Here is a 23,245-nt window from a genome sequence, read left to right on the forward strand (position 1 = left end):
CGGGCGGTCACCACCTGAGGTTTCGATAGACGAAATCCTCAAACAGTTGAAAGAATACATAGAGCAACAATTCGACTTATCTAAAACCTGTATTAAGATCGAACAAAAATACGGTACCTCCAAAGGACAATGGTCGTTGGACGAGATCAAAAGGGTCTGGGGAAAAACGACCCGTATGAAAAATAAAGAGCGAACCAGATGGTCCTTAGTCGTTATGGGACAGATCCGATAGCGGAATGAAATTATAACGCGTTCCCAACATGATAGGGACCTGACCAGTACAAAGGACCAATTGTGAACAAATGAGACAGAAAAAGCTTGAACTTAAAAAGTTGGAAGTGGAAGTTAAAGATCGTAAAGGTGAAATTAAAGAATGGAAAAAATCATTAGGTCAAGAGACAGTAATAGGAAAAGGAAAATGTATCGGTCAATTCCCAGGGTACCCACGTTTGGATAAATTAAAAGTGCAAACCCGAAGACACGATCGAGGAATAGATACGGATTCTGAGTCCTCCGACGATACAGGGTTGGAGGATGAAGAATTAGGGGTGCGTTTTGCCCCGTTTAAAAAAAGACGAGTTGTAGTCAAATCAGAAGAGACTGTGGATGAGGACGGAACCAAAAAAACAAAGAAAAGGCTGTATTAAAAATATTTAGTTCATGATCCGGCAGACCCAGAGAAAATTGATAAACGGTCCAAGGAGTTGCCCAATCCAAAGAAAAGGGGAGTGAAAACGTGGGACCAATTGGACCGCTTAAGAAATACATATCAGCTTCATCCCTGGGATGGAGTGCAAATTTTGACCATAATGGTGCCAAAAACACAAGAAAATTGTACGACAAAGTAAAAGGAGCTTTGAGGCGGGATGAGCAAGAATTAGACACAGGGTGGGATGCGATTAAACATTGGCTGCAAGTCTTCAGTCCAGCTAAGAAAGACTGGGGAAAAATTGCAGCCTGCCAACAGAAAGGAACAGAGGAGGTCCTGGAGTATGACGAGCGGTTTAGATGCACGTGGCTAGAACATTCGGGTATGAATAATATGGATGAGGAAATGGATGAACAAGAGTTTCGACCCCTGAAAGCAGCTTTCGTGGCAGGTCTAAAGCCAGAACTGTCCAAAATGCTTAAGGTAGTGTTACCGGACTGGGAAGGTAGAGGAACTACCTTTGCAGCGTTGGTGGAGTGATGTAACCAATTAGACAGGGATATGGGAGCTAAAGTCCGAGCTGTGCAGGCTATGGGATGGAAATCCCAGGATTCCAATAAACAGTTATTAGGAAAATTACCCGGAAAACGTCATTATTGTGGTAAAGGTCACTGGGCCAAGACGTGCAGGGCGAAACAGCAAGGTCACAGCCGGGGAAGAGGGCGCAGCCAGGGATACAATTCAGCCAACAAACTAGGCTTGTCACAAGGTAACGACCTCATAGAAGCATTTAAGCGACTGACAATACAACAACAGAAAGAGTTACTTGGGATAGCAAAAAACGATTAGAGCCCACCCTGGCCCCCCTCCTCGCACTAATACAACAGAGGGGAGATGGGCTATATATAACTGAGGGTGGGCGATAAGGATGTGGACTGTCTTTTAGACACGGGTGGAATTAACATGCCTACCCCTACAATATGGAGACTCTTTGCCGTTGGATGGTAGGGCACATACAGCCGATGGAGTTGGGAGCCATAAAATGGAAATTAAAAAAGGACACCACCAGTACTTATAGGGCTGGGTCCACAAGAACTAACCACGCCGGTCTGGATAGGCCCAGTAGATCAACCACTTTTGGAAATGGACGCTCTAATCCAAGTAGATTCAACATCGCATATCGAGGATGGTCGGGTGACATGGTCAATTAGAACTTTGAAGAAAGAAGAATTGAAGGAACACCTGATATGGGCTAAAGATAAGAACGATTGTGGCCTACTCCAGATGGAGCCTGCGTCATTTACCGCGACCAAGCCTCCATGCACTAAACAGTATCCCAACTGCCATCGCAGGAATCTTACCGGTTATTCAGCAATTGGAGAAACAAGGGGTGCTTATTAAAACGCATAGCTCCTCCAGTAGCCCCGTGTGGCCGGTACAGAATTCTAATGAAACTTGCCGTTTGACCGTCGATTATAGGAAAGCTAACCAGTGTATTGATCAAAAAGCTCCTTTGGTCGCAGATCCCTCCACCATTTTTAATGCCCTCAAACTGGAACATAAATATTTCTTGGTTATAGATATGGCCAACGGATTTTGGTCGGTGCCTCTGGCACCAGAGGTTCGACAGTGGTTTGCTTTCACTGTCTAAGGGCAACAGTATACTTGGACCTGGTTACCGCAGGGTTTCCACAACAGCCCTACGATATTCCACATGGCTTTACAAAGCCATTTGCGAGAATTACCTCCCCTGTCTTCCACAGTCATCCAATATGTAGACGATATCCTGCTAGCTTCAAACACGAAAGAACAGCATGAACAAGATTTACGAGCTTTGCTGGACCATCTTTGGCTTTAAGGACATAAAGCCAGCATCGACAAAGCACAAATATCCCAAGAAGAGGTTGTATACCTGAGAGAAAAGATTTCACAAGGAAAGAGAGAACTTACCCAGGATAGAACTGCAGCCATCCGGGCTGCTAAAAAACCCACCACTATTCAGGAACTAAGGTCTTTTTTGGGATTGTAATAACTAACAGAAATTGGATTGATTCCTTCACACAGCTTGCTCAGCCACTGAATGATATCTTGAAGGGGAAACATGCCTCTAAAGAAGCCATCACCCTCATTAAGGAACAGCAAGAGGCCTTTGAGTTTGAAAAAGGCTGTGTGTTCGGCACCGGCTCTGGGAATCCCTGACAGTGGTAAGCCATTTGCCCTGTTTGTCCATGAGAAAGAAGGATACATGACAGCTATACTGACACAAGAACATGGGGATCAGCAAAGACCTATTGGCTATTATTCGGCAAAACTGGATGCGGTAGCCCTCGGATGGGGAAGTTGCCTAAAGACCATGGAAGCTACATGTCGAGCGGTAATGATCACTGCAGGTCTAGTCCTCGACCAAAAGCTGATGGTCAAGTGTCCCCACATCGTACACGCTTTGCTGTCTATGAATAGAATGTCTCAGGTGACGGCAGCTAGATGGACCCGCTGGACAGCAGTTTTGGAAGCTCCTAATCTCCATATCGTCCGAGCCAGCCCGGTTAATCCCGCAACTGTGCTCCCGATGTCAGAATCGAGGGAGCAAGGGGGGGGGAAAAATATGAAGAGCATGACTGCGTGGAGATTTTAAAAGAAACAGTAGAAGCAGCCTTAGCAGCAGAGGAGCCGTGACACAACCCAGACCTCATCCTGTTTACAGATGGTTTCTCCTTTGTTGACAATGGTACCAGAAAAGCAGGATGGGCAGTTACAACCTTATATGAGGTAGTGGCAAAAGGATGTTTACCCTCAGGAATGTCAGCACAACAGGCCGAGTTACGGGCCCTGTCAGAAGCATGTCGAATAGCAGAAGGACAGACAGCTAATGTCTACACAGATTCGCATTATTCTTTTGGAGTCGCTCACGACTTTGGTCTGTTATGGCGGAAAAGAGGATTCCTCACTGCTGCTGGTACACCTATCCGAAATGGAAAAAAAGTCCGAGACTTACTAGAGGCCATACAATTACCTCAGGCAGTGTCCATCCTGAAGTGTAAGGTCCTTACCAAGGAAAATACCACGGAAGCACAGGAAAATGCCCTAGCCGACCAGGCAGCTAAAGATGCCGCCTCACAGGGCGCTCCCCGGAAGAACCAACACAGATGTGCAGATTGAAAGCACTCAGGACTCTGACACAAGATCTTCAAACAATGCAAGGCGAGTGCTCCAGAGAGGAAAAATGGACATGGATTGAGGCAGGAATTAAGCTATGCGAAGGTGGCGTCTGGAGACAAAGAATTACCGACAAGCCAGTTGCTCCACAAGCGCTTATGCCTTTTTTAGCCCAACAGATCCACTCGTGGGGACACTTGGCCTCACAACAGATGACGGCACGGTTCCATAAAAGCTGGTGGGATCAGGGATTTAAAAAACATGCCCAGCTGGTAGCAGACCGTTGTCATCTGCCACAAAAATAATCCTGAACCCATCACGGTAATAACCCCCCTGCACCTGTCGGACCATTCCAGCATCTGCAGGTTGATTATATCTCTCTCCCTCCATGCCAAGGATACATTAACATTCTTGTCATGGTCGACAGATTCTCTAGATGGGTAGAAGCTGTCCCAACTAAAAGAGCCACAACCAATCACACTGCAAAGGTCTTGTGTAAGGATTACATTCCCCAATGGGGAGTCCAGAGTAGCATTGATTCAGATCAGGGAACACACTTCACAGTGCTGTCTGCCCAAGAAGTCTGTAGGTTATTGAACATTACAGGGGATTTACACTGTCCTTATCACCCACAATCATAATAAGTAGAGCGAATGAATCGAACTCTGAAACAATGGCTTGCCAAATATCACCAAAAAGGAACACCATGGCCCCAGGCACTACCAATAGTGCTATGTAGCATTAGGGCAACTCCGAACAGAACTACGGATCTAAGCCCATTTGAAATTATAACAGGAAGACCCATGTCGGTGCCAGGAACTATCGATTTACGGAAAGCTGATGTTCACTTAATGAGTGACACTTTATTATACTGTCAGAACCTAACCAATGCTATTAGTTCTGTTTTCCGACAGGTATCGGCAGCTTGGGGTAATCCACCCGAAGGAGGACACGACATAATCCCAGGAGTCTGGGTTTTTGCGAAAAAGTTACATAACTTGGGTGCCAAGTGGGAGGGACTTTACCAAGTGTTATTGACCACTCAGGCAGCTGTTAAAGTCCAAGGAAAGAAAGCCTGAAACCACGCCTCACACGTTAAACAAGCACCCGTATCTGAAGATGAAATCTGATAAGGACAATTACTTTTTGCCAAAATGTATAAATTTACTGTACTACTGACTGCAGGTATTCTAGGCATTTGCCTACTTCTTACTAGCTAACCCTCTGCATCAAAGGGAAATAGTAGAGCACCCAGGGAATTACACGTAAATACTTTTTTATATATGTCACACATTTATGCCAAACAAAGTAACATTTCTAGTTGTTGGGTGTGTGCACATATTTCTATTCACTCAAAGGGATGGATTCCCTTGAGGCCAATTCCCTTGAATATCTCGGAAATGGCTGAGTGGATAATTAATCAAAAGAAAACAGGCAATGCGTTTCAGGATACGGAACACTGGGCATGTAAATGGAAGTCAGCAGATTACAATCTGACTACCTTTTGAAGGGGGGTACCAACTGTGCTACAATAATTCCAAACGGCCCCCATTTTTTGTTATCACTAATACAACGGGGGTAGGAAGACCGGGGGAATCGGTCTGTCTGATTAGAAACATCAAAGGAGGCCAAAATATGGGGTATAGTAACTGCTCCTGGAATTATAATATAATCAAGCCACGGAACCGTCCAAACTGGGCCGATGTGGGAGTTTTTAACGTAACGGAGATTCTGAATAAAAAAGATGGAAAAGCCTGGATAGGCCCCGGAGTGTTGCTGATAAAGAAACAGCTAACATTCATTGCCTATAATGGCACCTATTGGGTGTGTGGCCACAAGGCCTTCCACCCTTGGCTGCCCCAGAATTGGACGGGATCCTGCTATTTAGCCTACATTGTGTCATATATGTATCATATAAAGTCACTGTCGGAACATCTACACCGTCCTAAGAGAGCTATCACAGAAACAGAGAGGTTCTTTGCCATTCTGATCCCCAGGTATGGGACCGCCAAACTGGCAAGGGAATCCATTAACATGGCATCCATTGTGGAACGGGTAGCCAATGATACTTCAGAGGCCCTAGTTAAAATCAATGCAGAAATGGTAGCAATCCGCACAGTAGCCCTACAAAATAGACCGGCCCTCGACTACATCCTGGCTGAAAAGGGAGGTACTTGCGCCCTACTCGGAACTGAGTATTGCACATATACCCCAGATAGCTCCGAAGAAATTACCCACTTAGCGGAGCATATCCAAAAGGAGGTAGAAAAACTTAAGCAAACCCCATCATTCACTTTGTGGAGTGGAGCCACTGAATGGCTAGGTTCAATTGGAACTTCATTGGTGGAAGATTTAATTCTATTCATTGTAATTATTTTACTTTTATATTGTTTGTTTATGTTGATTAAATGTTGTTGCAACCAAGCGGCTGTAGCTGCTGTCCCGCAGGTGAGACACCTTGCAGGTCCCAGCAGACCGTCTGTACTTGCACATGTTATACTTAAGGGAAGGTTGTTTACTGGTTGAATTAAGATATTGATTTGGATTAAATTGGAATGAGGTTAATTAACCTACTAAAACCAGACTTCCATTGTGGCCACGATGGAATTCGGGTTGGTGTAAATTTGTGTGGAAGCTACTAGTCCGGACATGTGGCGAAACACATCAACAAATTTTAGAAGGAAACTCTATTAACATGTATGAAATTATTTCGTAGAATGTTTAACCAGTGATACCTGATGTTTTATGATTCAGTTTGTGAAAGAATCAAAGGGGGGGATTGATAGAGAATTCAAACAGGCTGAAAAGTTGAGAAAACACAGACCCTTGCCTACGTGAGAGCGAGCACATTGCATTAAGACATCAACTTGACATTTCAGGACTTTTGGCAGCAAACCAATTATGGGCTAACAGCATATCAATTGAGCCAATAAAGTCAAAGGGGGCGAGGTCACGATTGTAAGTTGATCCAGGATAAGTACAGCCATTTTTTGCCATGTGTTTTAGAAGGACAAAGGACCTGGCATAAAGCCAGCAGTTTGTTGCAGCTGCCAGAATAAAGTTATGTTAAACTATCACCGGAATTCGCATCTCATTGAAAATTAAGAGATCTAACACAACCTTTCAGGGAAGAGTTCTAGATTCCCCCCACTACCTTGTGTGTGAAAAACGTGCTTCTCGACTTCACTTCTAAATAGCCTAGCTCGAATTTTATTATGCCTCCTTGATCTGGATACCCCCACCAGAGGAAATAGTTTTGCTGGATGTATCATATTAAATCCCTTTAATATTTGAAATAACTCAATGAGATTCCCCCTCAATTCTCTAAACTCAAAGTAATACAAGTCAAGATTATGCAAACTTAGCTCATAATTCAACACTTTAAACCCCGAGATCATTCTGCTGAATCGCTGCTGCACCCTTTCCAAGGCCAATATATCCTTCCTGAGGTATAGTGCTCAAAATTGAACACAGTTCTCCAGATGGGGTCTGATCAACACTCTGTACAACTGAAGCATCACTTCCTCTCCTTTGTCTTCCAGCATACTCGAGATAAAGGTCAACATTACTTTTTGTATCTGTGCAGTAGCTTTTAGATTTTGTATCTGGATGTCCAAATCCCTTTGCTCCTCCACAGCTCCTAGTCTCTCACCATTAAGAAAATATTCTGATTTGTCTAACTTGGATCCGAAGTGGATGACCTCACAATTCCCCACATTGAACTCCATCTGCCACACTTTTGCTCACTAACTTAATCAAAGTCATTTTCTAACTTCTTGCTCACATCAACACAATTTACTGTGCCTCCTAACTTAATGTCACCTGCAATTTTGGATATACAACTCTATACCTTCATCCAATTCATTAATATACATGGTCACTAGCTGAGCTACTAGTACAAATCCTTGGGGAACATCACTTGTCACATTCTGCCAATTAGAGAATATTTACTTCATCCCTACTCGTTCTCAGACATCCCAACAATTACCAAACTATGTCCTAAGGCTAATTCCAATACCATGCACACTCTTTTTTGCTAACAATCACCTGTGTGGAACTTCATCAAATGCCTTCTGGAAATCCATATAAACAACATGCAAAGACCCTCTCCTACCCACCATGTTAGTGACATCCTCAAAAAATATAACTAGATGATTCAGAACGGACACATCCGTTACAAATCCAAACCGACTCTCTAACAGCTCGTACAGTCCAAGTGCTCAGTCACTCTGTCTCGGACAAATTTCAGTAACTTCCCCACAATTGATGTTAAACTGACAGGTCTTGTTTTCTATTTCCTTTCTAACTCTCTTTAAAAAGAAAATGGAGTGACATTTGCAATTTTCCAATCGAAAGGCACAAATCCAGAATCCAACGTGCTTTGGAAAAATAATGATCAATGCATCTGCAATTTCCCTCAGCTATTTCTTAATTCCCTGGGATAGAAACCATCAGGTTTTGGCCATTTGTCTATTGGAAGTCCCATTATTTTCTCCAGCACCATTTAAAAAACATTAAATCTAGTATGTTTCTCCCCTTGACTTATTTTTAGGTTCCCTTATTACCGCTGATAATTTGTCCTCTTCGTCTACTATGAAAACGGATAAGTGTTAATTATCCATTATAGTCTCACCCAATGTTCCCTTTAAGCTGCGCGGCCGCATTGTGCTTTAGAGCTCCTACGCAGCCATTCACCGGCTTTCAAATAGAAAAACTGTGCATGCATAGAATTTTTGAATGGGTCACGCAGCCCAACAAAAATTAAAGGCAACATTGGTCTCACCTGCATCTGCTTTAATGATCATTCGGCTTTTCTCTTTTTTTCCAATTCTTCATTTTCTTATTTTACAATGCCAAAATGAATATAAAGGAAATGTCACTGTGCCCACTCAACATGGCCTTTCAATGTTATGGAACACCAGATACAAATAAAACTGCTGTGTGTTTAAACAGACTGGTACATTTCACAACAATAAAGAAGCTCAGTGTGCCTCAGGAAGTGTTTGCTGGTATAGTAGCTGACAATGAGATTCGACTGCTGTGTTTTTAACATTAAAAGCCAATGAATTGTCTTGCTACTTTGTCGAGGCTGTCATTTGCAAGATGGATTTGGGGGAAAAACTGCACCAGTCCATTTCCCCGCCAACTTACGGTGTAGGGACAGATGCAAAAGGCTGACTGTACTTGACCAGCACAGAAACTTGACAAAGCACAGAAACAGAACATGTATTTCACTCAACAGGGATGGATGGGGTGTAGGAGGGGTAATTATATTGCCAGAAGGGTAGTTAAATTAAAGCTTTTAAATTGGTGAAACTTGCAAATTAGGGACACCGAAGGGACTTGCCCTTATTTTCAAAATGGTCATTGTATATACAGTAAACCCGATGAGCTAAATATTCCAGGATTGGCTGTATCCCCTTAAGAGTTTCTTCTTTTCGTCACCCTCACCTGGGATCGCATCAACTTCTGGAGCTCTGTCAGCAGGACGCAATTTCAGTTCATTTTCTGTTGGTTGGGTTTCCAAGTTCATTGCCATCTCATGTCCTGATCCTGGGATCTACTACGTTGGCAGCCTGCACAGGAAGAGGTGGCTGCTGTAGGGCCAGATTGCCTGGCAGATCCCAACAAAATTGGGAGGGGAGGGGGGTGGAATTAATGTCCTGCAGACCAGTGTCTGGTACCCCCTCCTTCCGTGTGCAATAGCTGTTCATGTCCGACCTACTGGGGGGGTGGATCGCAGCTCATCAGTACCCGACATACTGGTGGAGTAGGGTTGCCAACTCTGGTTGGGGGCATTCCTGGAGGCTTGATTATGTGATGTTCTGATCACTAGACGTCAGATCACATGGCTTCTACAAATCTTACTGGATTTACCGTCTAAGGGTTAGGTCCCCTGCGGCTGAGAATCTTTATTATTTTGTGCCAGCAGCTCCCGTGCAAGAAGTTCCAAGAAGCAGGAGGCCACCCGAGAGCAGGCGAAGAGGGGAATCAGAGCACAGCAAGAGGGCAAAGCAAGCAGAGAAAGAGGGGAAAGCTTTCTCTGCTCCCAAGTCCCCAAGTCTCCATCTCTCTCTTCCCCCCCACCCCCAATCTCTCTTTCCCCCTAACCCAAATCTCTCCCCCACCCCCGCAGCGCCCAATCTCTCACCGCCCCGCCCTCCCTCCCCAAGCCCCTAATCTCTCTCTTACACACCCACCCCCCCAGCCCCCATTTTACAGTCTTCCTCTTCCTCCAAGCTCCCATTCAGCTGTCTCGCTCCACCCCCAACTCTTGAGCCCTTGCGATTTCAGGACTCTTCTGCCCGACCAGCGGTTCCCAGCTTATGTAATGGAGATCTCTTTACCCAGCATCCACAGTTGCAGAGGACCTCCTCTATTCCTGTGTTAGAGCTGTGCAAGCATTCAATCCCAGATACAGGCTTTTTTCTGCCACTATGCATTACACAAAGGTCACTTTTTCCACCCATCGCCATCTCATAGTTACCTGCATGTCCTGTGTTTTCAGTAATAAACTGACGGTGCAGTGAAGGCTGTCCGTGGTTTATAATTGAGAGTGTTCATGGTTTCATGGTGCAGTTTGCACCTATTACAATGCAAATTATTTTGGACTTTCAGTAAGTTGCCATTTTTTGGAGGTGTCTGTTTGTAATGGTTTCACTGTACTGCTAAGAACTGCTCTGAGATCCAGTATCCTCAAACTCCATTTGAACCCTGCAAGCACCCATACATTTTACAGCAACTCATTCCAGACGCCACTTCATTCTTCCTTTATGACACATTGCTGGGCAATTTGCCGAAATCTCTATTACTTAGCATCTAGGGTAATGTAAGTATTTTCACAACACTTGGCTTATATTTTAGTTCTTTCAGTTAAAAATAGGTCTGGTGAACTTCTGAAGCACAAAGAATACAAAAGTTCTATGATAAAAAGAACTGTCAGCCTTAATTGGCAATCCCCATGATAGAAATTATTGATATTGCAATTCACCAATATCAACCAATATCAATTCACCAACATCAATGCCAAGGTAAAAGCAAAGTAACATTTTCTACATGGGTGGGTTGCCAATTGCAATTTTTTTCCGTAAAATTAGAAGTCACAAATAAATGGAGTTACATAATTTTAATGAGGGCAACTTATAAAATTTACTGCAACGACCCTACGCCCTCCCAATAAAGATGATTTTATTTGTCAGGCACTGTGAAGCAGAGAAGTACGAGATGCACTATCTCCCATTCCAGTCCCAGGGACAGAATGACCTACTTAAATATAAAACATGTTAAAAATGCAGCTTCAGTTTTTTTTAAAAAAAACAGCACTTCAATTTTAAACCTAATGTGCACATCATCTTTCAATTATCTAGATGGTAATAATGGCCTTGATTAATATAACCTACCTAACAGCACAGTGGGAGCACCTTCACCACACGGACTGCAGCAGTTCAAGGCGGCGGCTCATCACCACCTTCTCAAGGGCAATTAAGGATTGGCAATAAATGCTGGCCTTGCCAGCGGTGCCCACATCCCATGAATGAATTAATTTTTTTTTTTTAAATATGAAGTTTGTTGTCAGTTACAAAATATACTCAGTTATTCAGTACTGTAAACAGGCTGCCCAGAATATAAATCTCCAATTTAAATAGCCCATAGCAGGAAGAGCAAATCTGGGTTTGCTATAAATAAATATTTTTAATTCAGAATTTAATTTTGCTGGACCTGTTCCAGTATGTCCATCCATTTAAATATTCTTAGACTATAGCGTGCTGTACTCAACATCCTATTCAGATATAATAAAATTTCCTATTCAGACATAAATGTGCCCTAATTTCATTGTTACTTGGAATTGGTTAGAACTGAAGGAAGCCCATTTGACAAGTGTTCACACCCAGCTATTACCCATAACAATTCTAAAGAAATTTAGTGCAAGAAATTCGGTATGGCCTGCTGAGGCTGCTGGGGCGCTACCTTTAGCGCCAGACGATGTCTGCTGCCTCAAATTGGGCTGTTCAGTTGTATGGCCCCAAGAGGAGAGTGACGCGCTAAGAGCAGCATTCCACACTATTCCATAACGGAGCGACACTGCAGGAGGCCTACGCAATTTTTGGCACTAAGATATTGCTCCGGGATCGTTGCTGGACCAACTGCTTTCCCATGCCGGTCTTGGCGCCAGGCACTTCGGCAGGCGAAAGACTATACTTCGAAAACACAGCGCTCCGGGGGCGTTGTGCACGCGGGGACATCACCCAGTGGGTGGAGCTAGTGAGCGCAGCAAAAACCGTCAGCGCCACAGCTGAACAGTCACTGAAATTCGCGGCAGGCACTGACAGCGCAGCGCTCGGGAGGTGCTTAGTGAACTTCTAGCCCTTAATTTCTTCAGCCCAGCACTGAGCTCTGGTACTGGACTCTTGTTCAAATTTTGTGCAGAGTCAATATCATTGAAAAACCAGAGTGCACTGGAACACCAATGGAATGGTGGGGGCACAGGTTCTTTCCAACAACTCCAACATGTTGAACGCCCAATCTCATGATATTTTTATAACACAAGACTGCTGCAACAGGTCTTCAGGGTCTGGATGCTGTGTAAGCCAACCCTTTATATTGCGGGGCCACCTCTACTGCAGGTCAAAAAGAAAAACTGCACACTCAATCACAAACGTTTCTCATCATTGTACTTTCTCCCCAATTGCTAGAGAAGACAGGAACAGGCAAGCAAATCCAAAAAGCATTCCATTGGCCTGAATGGGCCAACAGACATAAGAAAATATTAACTTCCTCTGTCAATGTTTACACTGCTATTTGCTGTCATTTGCCTGTAGATGCCACTTGTGTCGGGTTTGGACCCTCCAAATGCAACAGCATGAGGAGGGGCAACTAACTGATGAGAGAGTAGAACAATTGGGAAATGGGTGACCATAGATTCAATACAAGACCAGAAAAGTATAATGAAGAGTCAAATATGTGGTTGTTGGCCTGGAATCAGACAAAGTTCAGCAAAAGGGGTTTGGTTGAAATTAACAGGGCATGCAAGCAGATCAACAAACAGCAGTGAGAAATTCTCAAAGAGATGGACAGAGTATATGGTAAGTATATTCCTATAAGGCAAAATAACATGCATCAAATAATAGAGTTTTATAGATAAAGAGAGATTGATATTGAACTGAAACTTGAAAGGGAGGCATATGATAGTTAGATTTGTCTCATTTACTTTATCATAAAGGAAGGGCTTCTGTAGGCAGCAAGCACAGTAAAGTAAATGAAGCTACATCCATGCTTCAATGGGAGACTGAGCAAACTGCTTCCTAGCGAGAAGGAATAAAAAGGCAAACAATCTCGGACCACTCTCACCACTGCATCGATGAGGCCTTATATCAATCAAACCTCCATTTAAACACTGGCCTGTATAAGAACATAAGAAATACGTTCAACCTATGTCACCTCCAGGCTAGATCCAAGGTCGTCCCATCTTGTGTCATCAAACTACAGTACGCGGACGACGCTTGCGTATGCGCACACTCAGAGGCCATCAACACCTTCATCGGTTGCCTGAGGAAGAGTGTTTGAAGACCAGGACCTCAAATCTAGCACCAAGCTTATGGTCTACAGGGTAGTTGTGATACCTGCCCTCCTATATGGCTCAGAGATATGGACTATATACAGCAGACAACTCAAAGCACTGGAGAAGTACCACCAGCGCTGCCTCCGCAACATCCTGCAAATCCACTGGGAGGATAGACGCACCATCAGTGCTCTCGTTCAGACCAACATCCCCAGCATCGAAGCACTGACCATACTCGAATAGCTCCGTTGAGCAGGCCACATCATCCGCATGCCTGACACGAGACTCCCTAAGCAAGCGCTCTACTCTGAACTCCTACACAGCAAGCGAGTCCCAGGTGGCAGAGGAAACGCTTCAAGGACCCTCAAAGCCTCCTTGATAAAGTGTAACATCCCCACTGGGAATCCCTGGCCAAAGACAGCCCAAAGTGGAGGAAGAGCATCCGGGAGGGTGCTGAGCACCTCGAGTCTCGTCCCCGAGAGCACACAGAAACCAAGTGCAGACAGCGGAAGGAGAGTGCAGCAAACCAAGCTCCCCATCCACCCTTTCCTTCAACCATTGCCTGCCCCACCTGTGAAAGAGACTGTAATTCCCGCTGTACAGCCACCTGAGAACTCACTTTTAGAGTGGAAGCAAGTCTTCCTCAATTTCAAGGGACTGCCTATGATGATGATGTATAAGAACATAAGAAATAGGAGCAGGAGTAGGCCATCTGGCCCCTCGAGCCTGTTCCGCTATTCAATATCATGGCTGATCTGATCTTGGCCACAATTCCACTTCCCCGCCTGCTCCACATAACCCTCGACTCCCTTAACCTTCAAAAATCTGTCTATATCCACCTTAAATATATTCAATGACCCATAGCTCTCTGGGGTAGAGAATTCCAAAGATTCATGACCCTCAGAAGAAATTTCTCCTCATTTCAGTTTTAAATGGGCAACCCTTACTCTGAGACTATGCCCCCTAGTTCTAGATTCCCCCACGGGGGGAAACATCCTCTCTGCATCTACCCTGTCAAGCCCCCTCAGAATCTTGTGTTTCAATAAGATCACCTCTTATTCTTCTAAACTCCAATGAGTATAGGCCTAACCTGCCCAATCTTTCATCATATGACAATCCCTTCATCTCAGAAATCAACCTCGTGAACCTTCTCTGAACTGCCTCCAATGCAAGTATATCCGTCCTTAAATGAGACGACCAAAAGTACGCAGTACTCCAAGTGTGGTCTCACCAACGCTCATCCCCCTTGCAATAAAGACCAACATTCCATTTGCTTTCTTAACTACAGGTTGAACCTCCCTCGGGACCTGGCCTGTTCCGAATGAGGGATATTTCCGGATAAGGGGAGGTCACGTGTTTTCTAATTGTACATACTGATAACTGTTCAATACACATTGATTAACAGGAATAAATTCAGCCGTGAAGTCCCCCATCATTAGGCAGCTAGCTGATACTTTCAAGATCCACACAAGGGACCCCACTTGGTTGAGGTACAAGATGGCTGCTGGTGCATAAAACTTTGCTCTGATACAATCCCCAGCTTGAGTGAGGAACCCTTGATAAACTTATTTTTCAAAAAGCTTAGTTGGTGCTACAGAACTGCAAAGGCCGCAATGAGTTAAATACTACAAAACAGAGGTGGTGGGAAAACGAAGGATTAAAAAAAAAATGCAGTCTTAAAAATACTTCCGAGTTACTTGCTAGTTGGCGAACTGTGTGGTTTTAATTAATCAAAGTTGGCAAGCAACTCTCCCCTGCCTAATTGGTGAGCAGAAGTTTCCAACACTCGTGTGTATTTTATATTATATATAAATCATATTACAAGGTGTCGGCGGGCCCCGAGGTGTAGGCTCCGAAGTTGGGTACATTTATTTTACATTGATATTTTCCAAGGATTTGGGGTAAACTGGCAAGTTTTTTTTCTTTGATATTTTGAGGATTTTGACCAGCCGCATTGTGCGCATGCGCCACCTGGTGGCCGGGAGTGGTTCCAAACGAGGGGTGTTTCCGGATAAGGGCGTTACAAATAAGGGAGGTCAACCTGTACTTGCTGTACCTGCATGCTCACTTTGAGTTTCATGTACAAGGACCCCCAGATCCCTCTATACCGCAGCATTTTGTAATCTCTCCCAATTTAAATAATTTACCTTTTATTTTTCCTACCAAAGAGGATAACCTCACATTTTCCCACATTATGCTCCATCTGCCAAATTTTTGCCCACTCACTTAACCTATTTATATCGCTTTGCAGATTATGTATGTGCTCCTCACAACTTGCTTTCCCACCTATCTTTGTATCAGCAAATTTGGCTACATTACACTCGATCCCTTCATCCAAGTCATTAATATAGATTGTAATTAGTTGAGGCCCCAACACTGATCATTGTGCCACCACACTAGTTACAATTTGCCAACCTGAAAATGGCCCATTTATCCCGACTCTGTTTTGTTAGATAGCCAATCCTCTATCCATGCTAATTATTACCCCCTATTACTCCCAACCCCATGAGCTTTTATCTTGTGCAATAACCTTTTATGTGGCACCTTATCGAATGCCTTCTGGAAATCCAAATACACACCATATCTACTGGTTCCCCTTTATCCACCCTGCTCATTACATTCTCAAAGAACTCCAGCAAATTTGTCAAACACGATTTCCCTTTCATAAGACCATGCTGACTCTGCTTGACTGCATTATGCTTTTCTAAATGTCCTGCTTCTACTTCCTTAATAATGGACGCCAGCAGTTTCCTAATGACAGATGTTAGGCTAACTGGTCTATAGTTTCCTGCCTTGTATCTCCTCCTTTCTTAAATAGGGGCGTTACATGTGCGATTTTCCAATCCGCTGGAACTGCTCCAGAATCCAGCAAATTTTGGTAGATTGTAATCAATGCATCTCCTATCTCTGCAGCCACTTCTTTTAAGACCCTAGGATGCAGGCCATCAGGTTCAGGGAACTTGTCCACCTTTATAGTCCCATTAGTTTGCCTAGTACTTTTTCTCTCGTGATAGTGATTGTTTTAAGTCCCCCCTCCCCCCCCAACATTAGCCCCTTGATTATCAATTTTTGGGAGGCTTTTAGGGTCTTCAACCATGTCAAAGTCTCTGCCATTTCCAGTTTCCAATTATTAATTCCCTAGTCTCATCCTCTAAGGGACCAACATTTACTTTAGCTACTCTCTTCCTTTATATATACCTGCAGAAGCTCTTACTGTTAGTTTTTATATTTCTTGCTAGTTTAATCTCAAACTGCAGAGAGGATGTTTCCATTCGTGGGGTAATCTAGAACTAGGGGGCATAGTTTCAGAATAAGGGGTCACCCATTTAGAACTGAGATGAGGAGGAACAACTTCTCTCAGAGGGTCGTAAATCTGTGGCATTCTCTAACACAGAGACCTGTTGAGGCTGGGTCATTGAATATAATTTTTGGTGGAGATAGATTTTTGAACGATAACTGAATAAAGGGTTATGGGGAGCGGACACGGAAGTGGAGCTGAGCCCAAGATCAGATCAGCCATGATCTTATTGTAGAGCAGGCTCGAGGGGCCAAATGACCTACTCCTGCTCCTATTTCTTATGTCGTTCTCTATCATTTTTTGTGTCATCCTTGGCTGGTTTCTAAAAATTTCCCAATCCTCTGACCATCCACTATTCTTTGCAGCATTGTATGCCTTTGCTTTCAATTGGATACCATCCTTTACTTCCTTAGTTAGCCACAGATAGTTCATCCTTCTCTTTCTCACTGGAATATATCTTGCTAAAAGTTATGTAATATCTCCAGAGTGGATCAGTAAACACATGACGCAGCGTGGTGGCGAGGCATCCACATCAGGAGGCTCCTCGTTTGCCACTGGTTATCTACCGTCTTACCCTTTAATTTATTTTCCCAGTCCATGGGTTCAAAAATGAACAAACATGCCTACAACATAAAAGGAATATCAACAACCCAACCAAAACTAAACAGCATGTTTTCAGTGCAAGACAACTTCTTAAATAAATGCACTTTAGAAAAACCACTGGGACAACCTTTATAAGGAATGCCAAAAATTAAATCTGCATCATGTCAAGAAAATAATGTAGATTTTATCAGCTACTTGACTTTAAAATAAAACCAAAGAGGACTTACAGCTGAAGTCTGAACACTGCAAATTTGCATGCACAAGTTTTGATTCCCTTCTCAAAAAACGGTTATTGGTGGTACTACAGTACAGGCTCCCAATTTAAAAATCACGTGCCATTGTCCCCCCCAGAGTGGATCAGTAAACACATGACGCAGCATGATGGCGAGGCATGCACATCAGAAGGCTCCTAGTTTTTTTCTTAACCGAGGAAGCCAATCTTATCCAGGCATCAGTGGCAGCACAAAGATCGACCAGAGTCCTCCAACAAGACATACACTGCTCACTTGGGCAACGTACTGAAGGGCTGCAATAAAACCATGCCCTAGTGCAAATTTATTACTGTCACAATACGAGGAGTCAACAGTTAAGCTTGGAAGGAGAAACAAATACAAACTATACACAACCTATCCTCTCCCTATTGATCCTATCTATATACAAAACATTTATATACTTTATTCACACTCCATACCTGACAAAACAATCGAAAGCAACCTCATTTTTCTGAAGAGTTTCCTTTGTAAACTTCCTTAGTAATGAACATTTTAAGTCATTGTCTTTCCCAACACTGCAGCATATTCAGGGCTCTGAAAATTCTACTCCAATCTACCGCACATAAATGTCACCAAGTAATATTTGTTCAAATTTATCAACTTCACTCTGCTACTCCCCACCCCACCCCCCCCCACACCCCAGCCCAGCACCCATAAAATTACTTTCACCTCCTTTTAAGTCACTACACATCAACCAAACCCCAGACCCCAGAGGGGGAGATCGGCATTCTAGTCCCAGGTTTCTGCTAATGAAGCTCAGTGACCAAGTAAAGAAAAGAACAAACTTGTATTTTATATCGCGCCTTTCACAGTCTGAGAAAGTCCCAGTGCTTCACAGCCAATAAAGTATGTAGAAGTATAATCACTACTGTAATGTAGGCATATTAAATAATGATGGAATAATTTAGCACTGTCGGACACCGATGCCAGGAATTCACCTTGTGGGAAATCTACCACCTATTTCCTTGCAGTGCCTATCCAAGGAAATCAACCCTGACGTCAACCTTTCAAAAAGCAATCTATCCTTAATTAGTCCATGAACAAATTTGTCTCTTATTTTTGCTGCGGTGTTAAATTAATGATCAACTACCTTAGTTTTGTAGACACATGATTTGATATGCTTGCAGATCTTACTCAACCCAAAAGGATGATGAAAAAGAATTGGTGAAAACTGCAAAGTTTAAGTTACTGAAGTGATGCATGAATAGAAGAAAGAAAACTGTTTTTACGCAGTTGGAAAAGGATGCTAGTTTTTGTAGAGAATTTAAAAACCTTCAGTGCCGGAGTGATAAGGTGTGTCTACACTATCCATTTGTGGAAAAAAAAAATTTCGCTATCCATTCAAAACAGATAACTTAGGACAATACCATCTACAAAATTAATCTTCAAAGTCATGAAGGGCTGATAGAGTAGGGGCAGAGAAAATATCTCTGCTTGTGGGGGAATCCAAAATTCGGGGTCATAAATACAAGACAGTCACTAATAAATCAGATAAGGAATTCAGGAGCAAATTCTTTACCCAGAGAGCGGTTAGAATGTGGAAACTAAGGGCCCCAAGTCTCAAGCCGCGCCTAGAACGGCGCAGTCCCGACCTGGACGCCCGTTTTTCGCGCCACAAAGTGCGCCTAAAAAAAACTTCCGTATTCTCCACCTCCCTGCAGGTCCTCTGGCCCTCGGCGCAGCGCAGCAGGAGCTGTAGGGGGCGGAGCTAGAACCCTGCACCGAAAACAGTGCCGGGAGCTCTGCACATGTGCGCTACAGTGGGCACGCAAGTGCAGTAGCTCCAGGCGCCCGAAACTGTGTGGGAGGGGCCCGAAGCACGCAGCCCCTAGCCCTGGCCCAATGGCCTCACTGGGACTGCGTGAATAAGACTCCTCCCACGGCCATCTCCTGCTTCCTCCCGCCCCGACTCGACTCCCGCTCCCCCGCCCCCGACACCCGCTCCCCCCCCCCCCGGACCGGACCAGACACCCGCTCTCCCGCAGCCCCCCCAGCGCCCCGGGACCGGATCCGACACCCGCTCCCCCGCCGCCCCCGGACCGGACCCGACACCCGCCCCCGGACCGGACCCGACACCCGCTCCCCCCTCCCCGCCTCCAGACTGGATCCGACCTGACCTCCCTCCCCCCGACCTGACCTCCCTGTCCCTCCCTCCCCCCGACCCGACCCGAACCGAACCGACCTCCCTCCCTCCCTCCCTCCCACCACCCCTCCGACCCGACCCAACGTCACCTACCTGTAAATCTGGTGCTGGGGACGGGCCTGCTCGAAGTCTCGGGCCCGGCCCGTTCAGCCTCCCTCCCCCTTCTCCTTCCCCCCCCACCCCCTCCCAATCTCCTTCCCCCCCACCCCCCCAATCTCCTTTCCCCCCCACCCCCCCCAATCTCCTTCCCTCCCACCACCCCCCCAATATCCTTCCCCCCCACCACCCCCTCAATAATCTCCTTCCCCTCCCAATCTCCTCCTCCCCCTCCCCACAATCTCCTTCCCCCCCAATCTCCTTCTCCCCCTCCCCACAATCTCCTTCCCCCCCAACAATCTCCTTCTCTTCCCCCCCCCCACAATCTCCTTCTCCCCCCACCCACAGTCTCCTTTCTCCCCCCCCCCCCATAATCTCCTTTCTCCCCCCATCCCTATCCCTCCCCCTTCCTCCCCTCGCTGTCAGAAACACAGACACTGACAGACAGAGAATGAGAGACACACAGACAGAGAGATAGAGACACTGACTGAGGGGGGCATCCCAGCATGCTGTTAGAGGGCTCCCGGTGCTGCAGTCGGAAAGTAGATTGATTGATTTATTGATGTATTTATCATTTATTATTGATGATGGCTCTTTATTTGTAAAACTGAAGTGTTTGTTTGTAAACTTCCCTTTAAACACCCCCCCCCCCCCCCACCATTCCCTACGCCTGATTTGTAACCTACGCCTGATTTTCTAATGTGTAGACAAGATTTTTTCGAGCGTACAAAAATCTTCACTTACTCCATTCTAAGTTAGTTTGGAGTAAGTTTTTACTCACAAAACTTTGAAATCAGGCGTAAGTGGCCGGACATGCCCCCTTTTGAAAAAAAAATTCTGTTCCAAAGTGAAACTGTTCTACCTGACTAGAACTGGAGCAAACTAAATGTGGAGAATTCCGATTTCTAAGATACTCCGTTCTACACCAGTTGCTCCTAAAAATCAGGAGCAAATCATGTGGAAACTTGGGGCCTAAATACTGCGTAGAACAGTTGAGGAAATAGCAACGGTGCATTTAAGGGGAATCTAGATAAGTACATGAGGGAGAAAGGAAAAGATGAATATATTGAAAGGGTGGGAGGAGGCTCACGTGTAGCATGAGCTCCGGCACAGACCAGTTGGGCCGAATGGCCCGTTTCTGTGCTGTACCTTCTATGTTAATTGCAGAAAAATTCATGCCAGAAACTAAGCAAACACCCCGAAACAGACTGCTTTCTCATCCCCTTCAAATTTTTCTTTAAAATAAACTCAAAAAATATAAAAACTGAGGGTCCTAGAATGGTTCAGTGTATTTCTGCACTATCTGGTGCAAACACTGAATAATGGATCATAAAGATCCCTCATTTTATCCTTGAAATGCTGGCCAACAGAAGGAGGGGAAAAAAGTCATGACCCCTATCCAGTGATCATTGCAGGAAGTGTGCATGTGGATCAGTCAATGGAGTTCATAAGGAAAAGGGAGGTTGGGTTGGGTGGGGCAGGGGAAGGGGAGAAAGAAAGGGAGGAAAGAAAGCACAAAATATTAATTGTGCTGTTCAATGTTAGTAATTTATGGGGCTAAAATTCCGGCCTCACCGGGTACGAAGTGCGCACGGACCCGGCGAGGCCTCGCAAAAGCTGTTTTTTGGGGCGTGATGCGCTCGCGCCGAAAACCGGCTTTTCCGATCGGCCAAAATCTGTCTTTACAGGTCCTCCACATCCCCACAGGAAGGACATTTGCACGGGTGAGATTGGGCTATTTACCCAACTCATGCCCAGCGAACGTCCTTCAAACTCTTACGCCTGGTGAAAGGAGGCGCATAGCCTACTTTTACTAGCGTAAGAGTTTTAAAACATATAAAAATTAAATTTTAAAACATGTTTAAAAACCCTGTCCATTAAAGTTAATTTTAAACTATTAAAACACTTTTTTTTTAAAAAGTAAAAAAAAAATTTTTTTCTCTAAAACATTTGATTAACTTTAATTTCAATTAATTTTAAATATATGAGGTGTTTTATTTATTTATTTATTATGTTAGGTTTCTTGTTCTAATGGTTTATTCTCATGGATAATGGGAACGCGTAAAAATGGAGTGATTGGTGGCCCAGGCCCACGTGACTCCAGCATTTTCGCACGTACGGGGACAACCTTGGATCTAGCCTGGAGGCGACGAAGGTTGAACAGGTTCCCATTAGTTTTATAGTTTAATTCCACTCCAGCAGGGAGCTTGTTGAGAGTGAGATGGAGCATTGTAGCGAGGAAGATCGAGAAGAGGGTTGGCGCGATGACGCAGCCCTGCTTGACCCCAGTCCGGGCGTGGATTGGGTCTGTGGTGGATCCGTTGGTCAGAATCACGTCGTGGAGCAGGCGAAGGATGGTGACAAACTTTTGGGGGTAGCCGAAACAGAGGACGACGCTCCATAACTTCGTTGGGCGGGCCACATTGTTCGCATGCCCGACACGAGACTCCCAAAGCAAGTGCTCTACTCAGAACTCCTACACGGCAAGCTAGCCCCAGGTGGGCAGAGGAAACGTTTCAAGGACACCTTCAAAGCCTCCTTGATAAAATGCAACATCCTCACCGGCACCTGGGAATCCCTGGCCCAAGACCACCCTAAGTGGAGGAAGAGCACCCGAGAGGGCGCTAATCACCTAGTCTCGTCACCGAGAGCATGCAGAAACCAAGCGCAGTCAGCGGAAGAAGCGTGCAGCAAACCAGACTCCCCACCCAGCCTTTCCTTCATCCACTGTCTGTCCCACCTGTGACAGAGACTGTAATTCCTGTATTGGACTGCACAGCCACCTGAGAACTCACTGAGTGGAAGCAAGTTTTCCTCGATTTCGAGGGACTGCCTATGATGATGACGACGTACAGGAAGTCCTCTCCCTGCACGCTACGCATGGAATGAAAACCTCTGACCGGAATCGAAGGCGCCTCCGGAACCACCAGGTACTTTTCGTAAAAAAAAATTTGGGTCGGAGGCGTTCGTTCGAAGCCCTCCGACCGGAATTTTAGCCCAATTATATTTTTCCGCATTTGCAGCATGTCTGATAATGCCGAGACAGACAATAGAGTTTCCTGTGGTTAACAGTAACCATGCACCTAAAAGATAATTTCCAATTGCAAAATGCCATGTCATTTGTGCATTTCACAAAACACTGCAGAACGTAAAAATCAGGCTTCAACAGAACGACTGCAGCACAAACCAGAAACAGTACAGCAATAATTTGTTTTCTACAGTGCTACAGATCACAAGCAACATGACTCAAGTTTTCTTTCCAAGCTGAAACGAGGGCTGCACCCATGGTTTCACATTTTTGACACCTGACTAGCAGACATGTATGTATCAAATGCTGTATGTACTATGACAGCAGCGTCTTTTTCTATGGAGAATCTCTATGCACACCCACACACAAACACATTGTTGGTTCTTAAGTGTTAGAATAAATTTGTGTCAAAACTTGAGTAAATGTCAGTATACAAACTAT

The 23,245-nt window shown here is 44.7% G+C and overlaps 1 protein-coding gene across 10 annotated transcripts in view; it reads right to left on the minus strand.

The window, feature by feature from the left end:
• Nucleotides 1-23,245, minus strand: part of LOC139263125 (protein numb homolog) — a 228,782-nt gene that overhangs the window by 125,124 nt on the left and 80,413 nt on the right. The gene's annotated exons all lie outside the window — the stretch shown is intronic.

The sequence above is a fragment of the Pristiophorus japonicus genome, chromosome 4, assembly GCF_044704955.1.
Source record: "Pristiophorus japonicus isolate sPriJap1 chromosome 4, sPriJap1.hap1, whole genome shotgun sequence".
In the NCBI taxonomy this organism is placed as follows: domain Eukaryota; kingdom Metazoa; phylum Chordata; class Chondrichthyes; family Pristiophoridae; genus Pristiophorus; species Pristiophorus japonicus.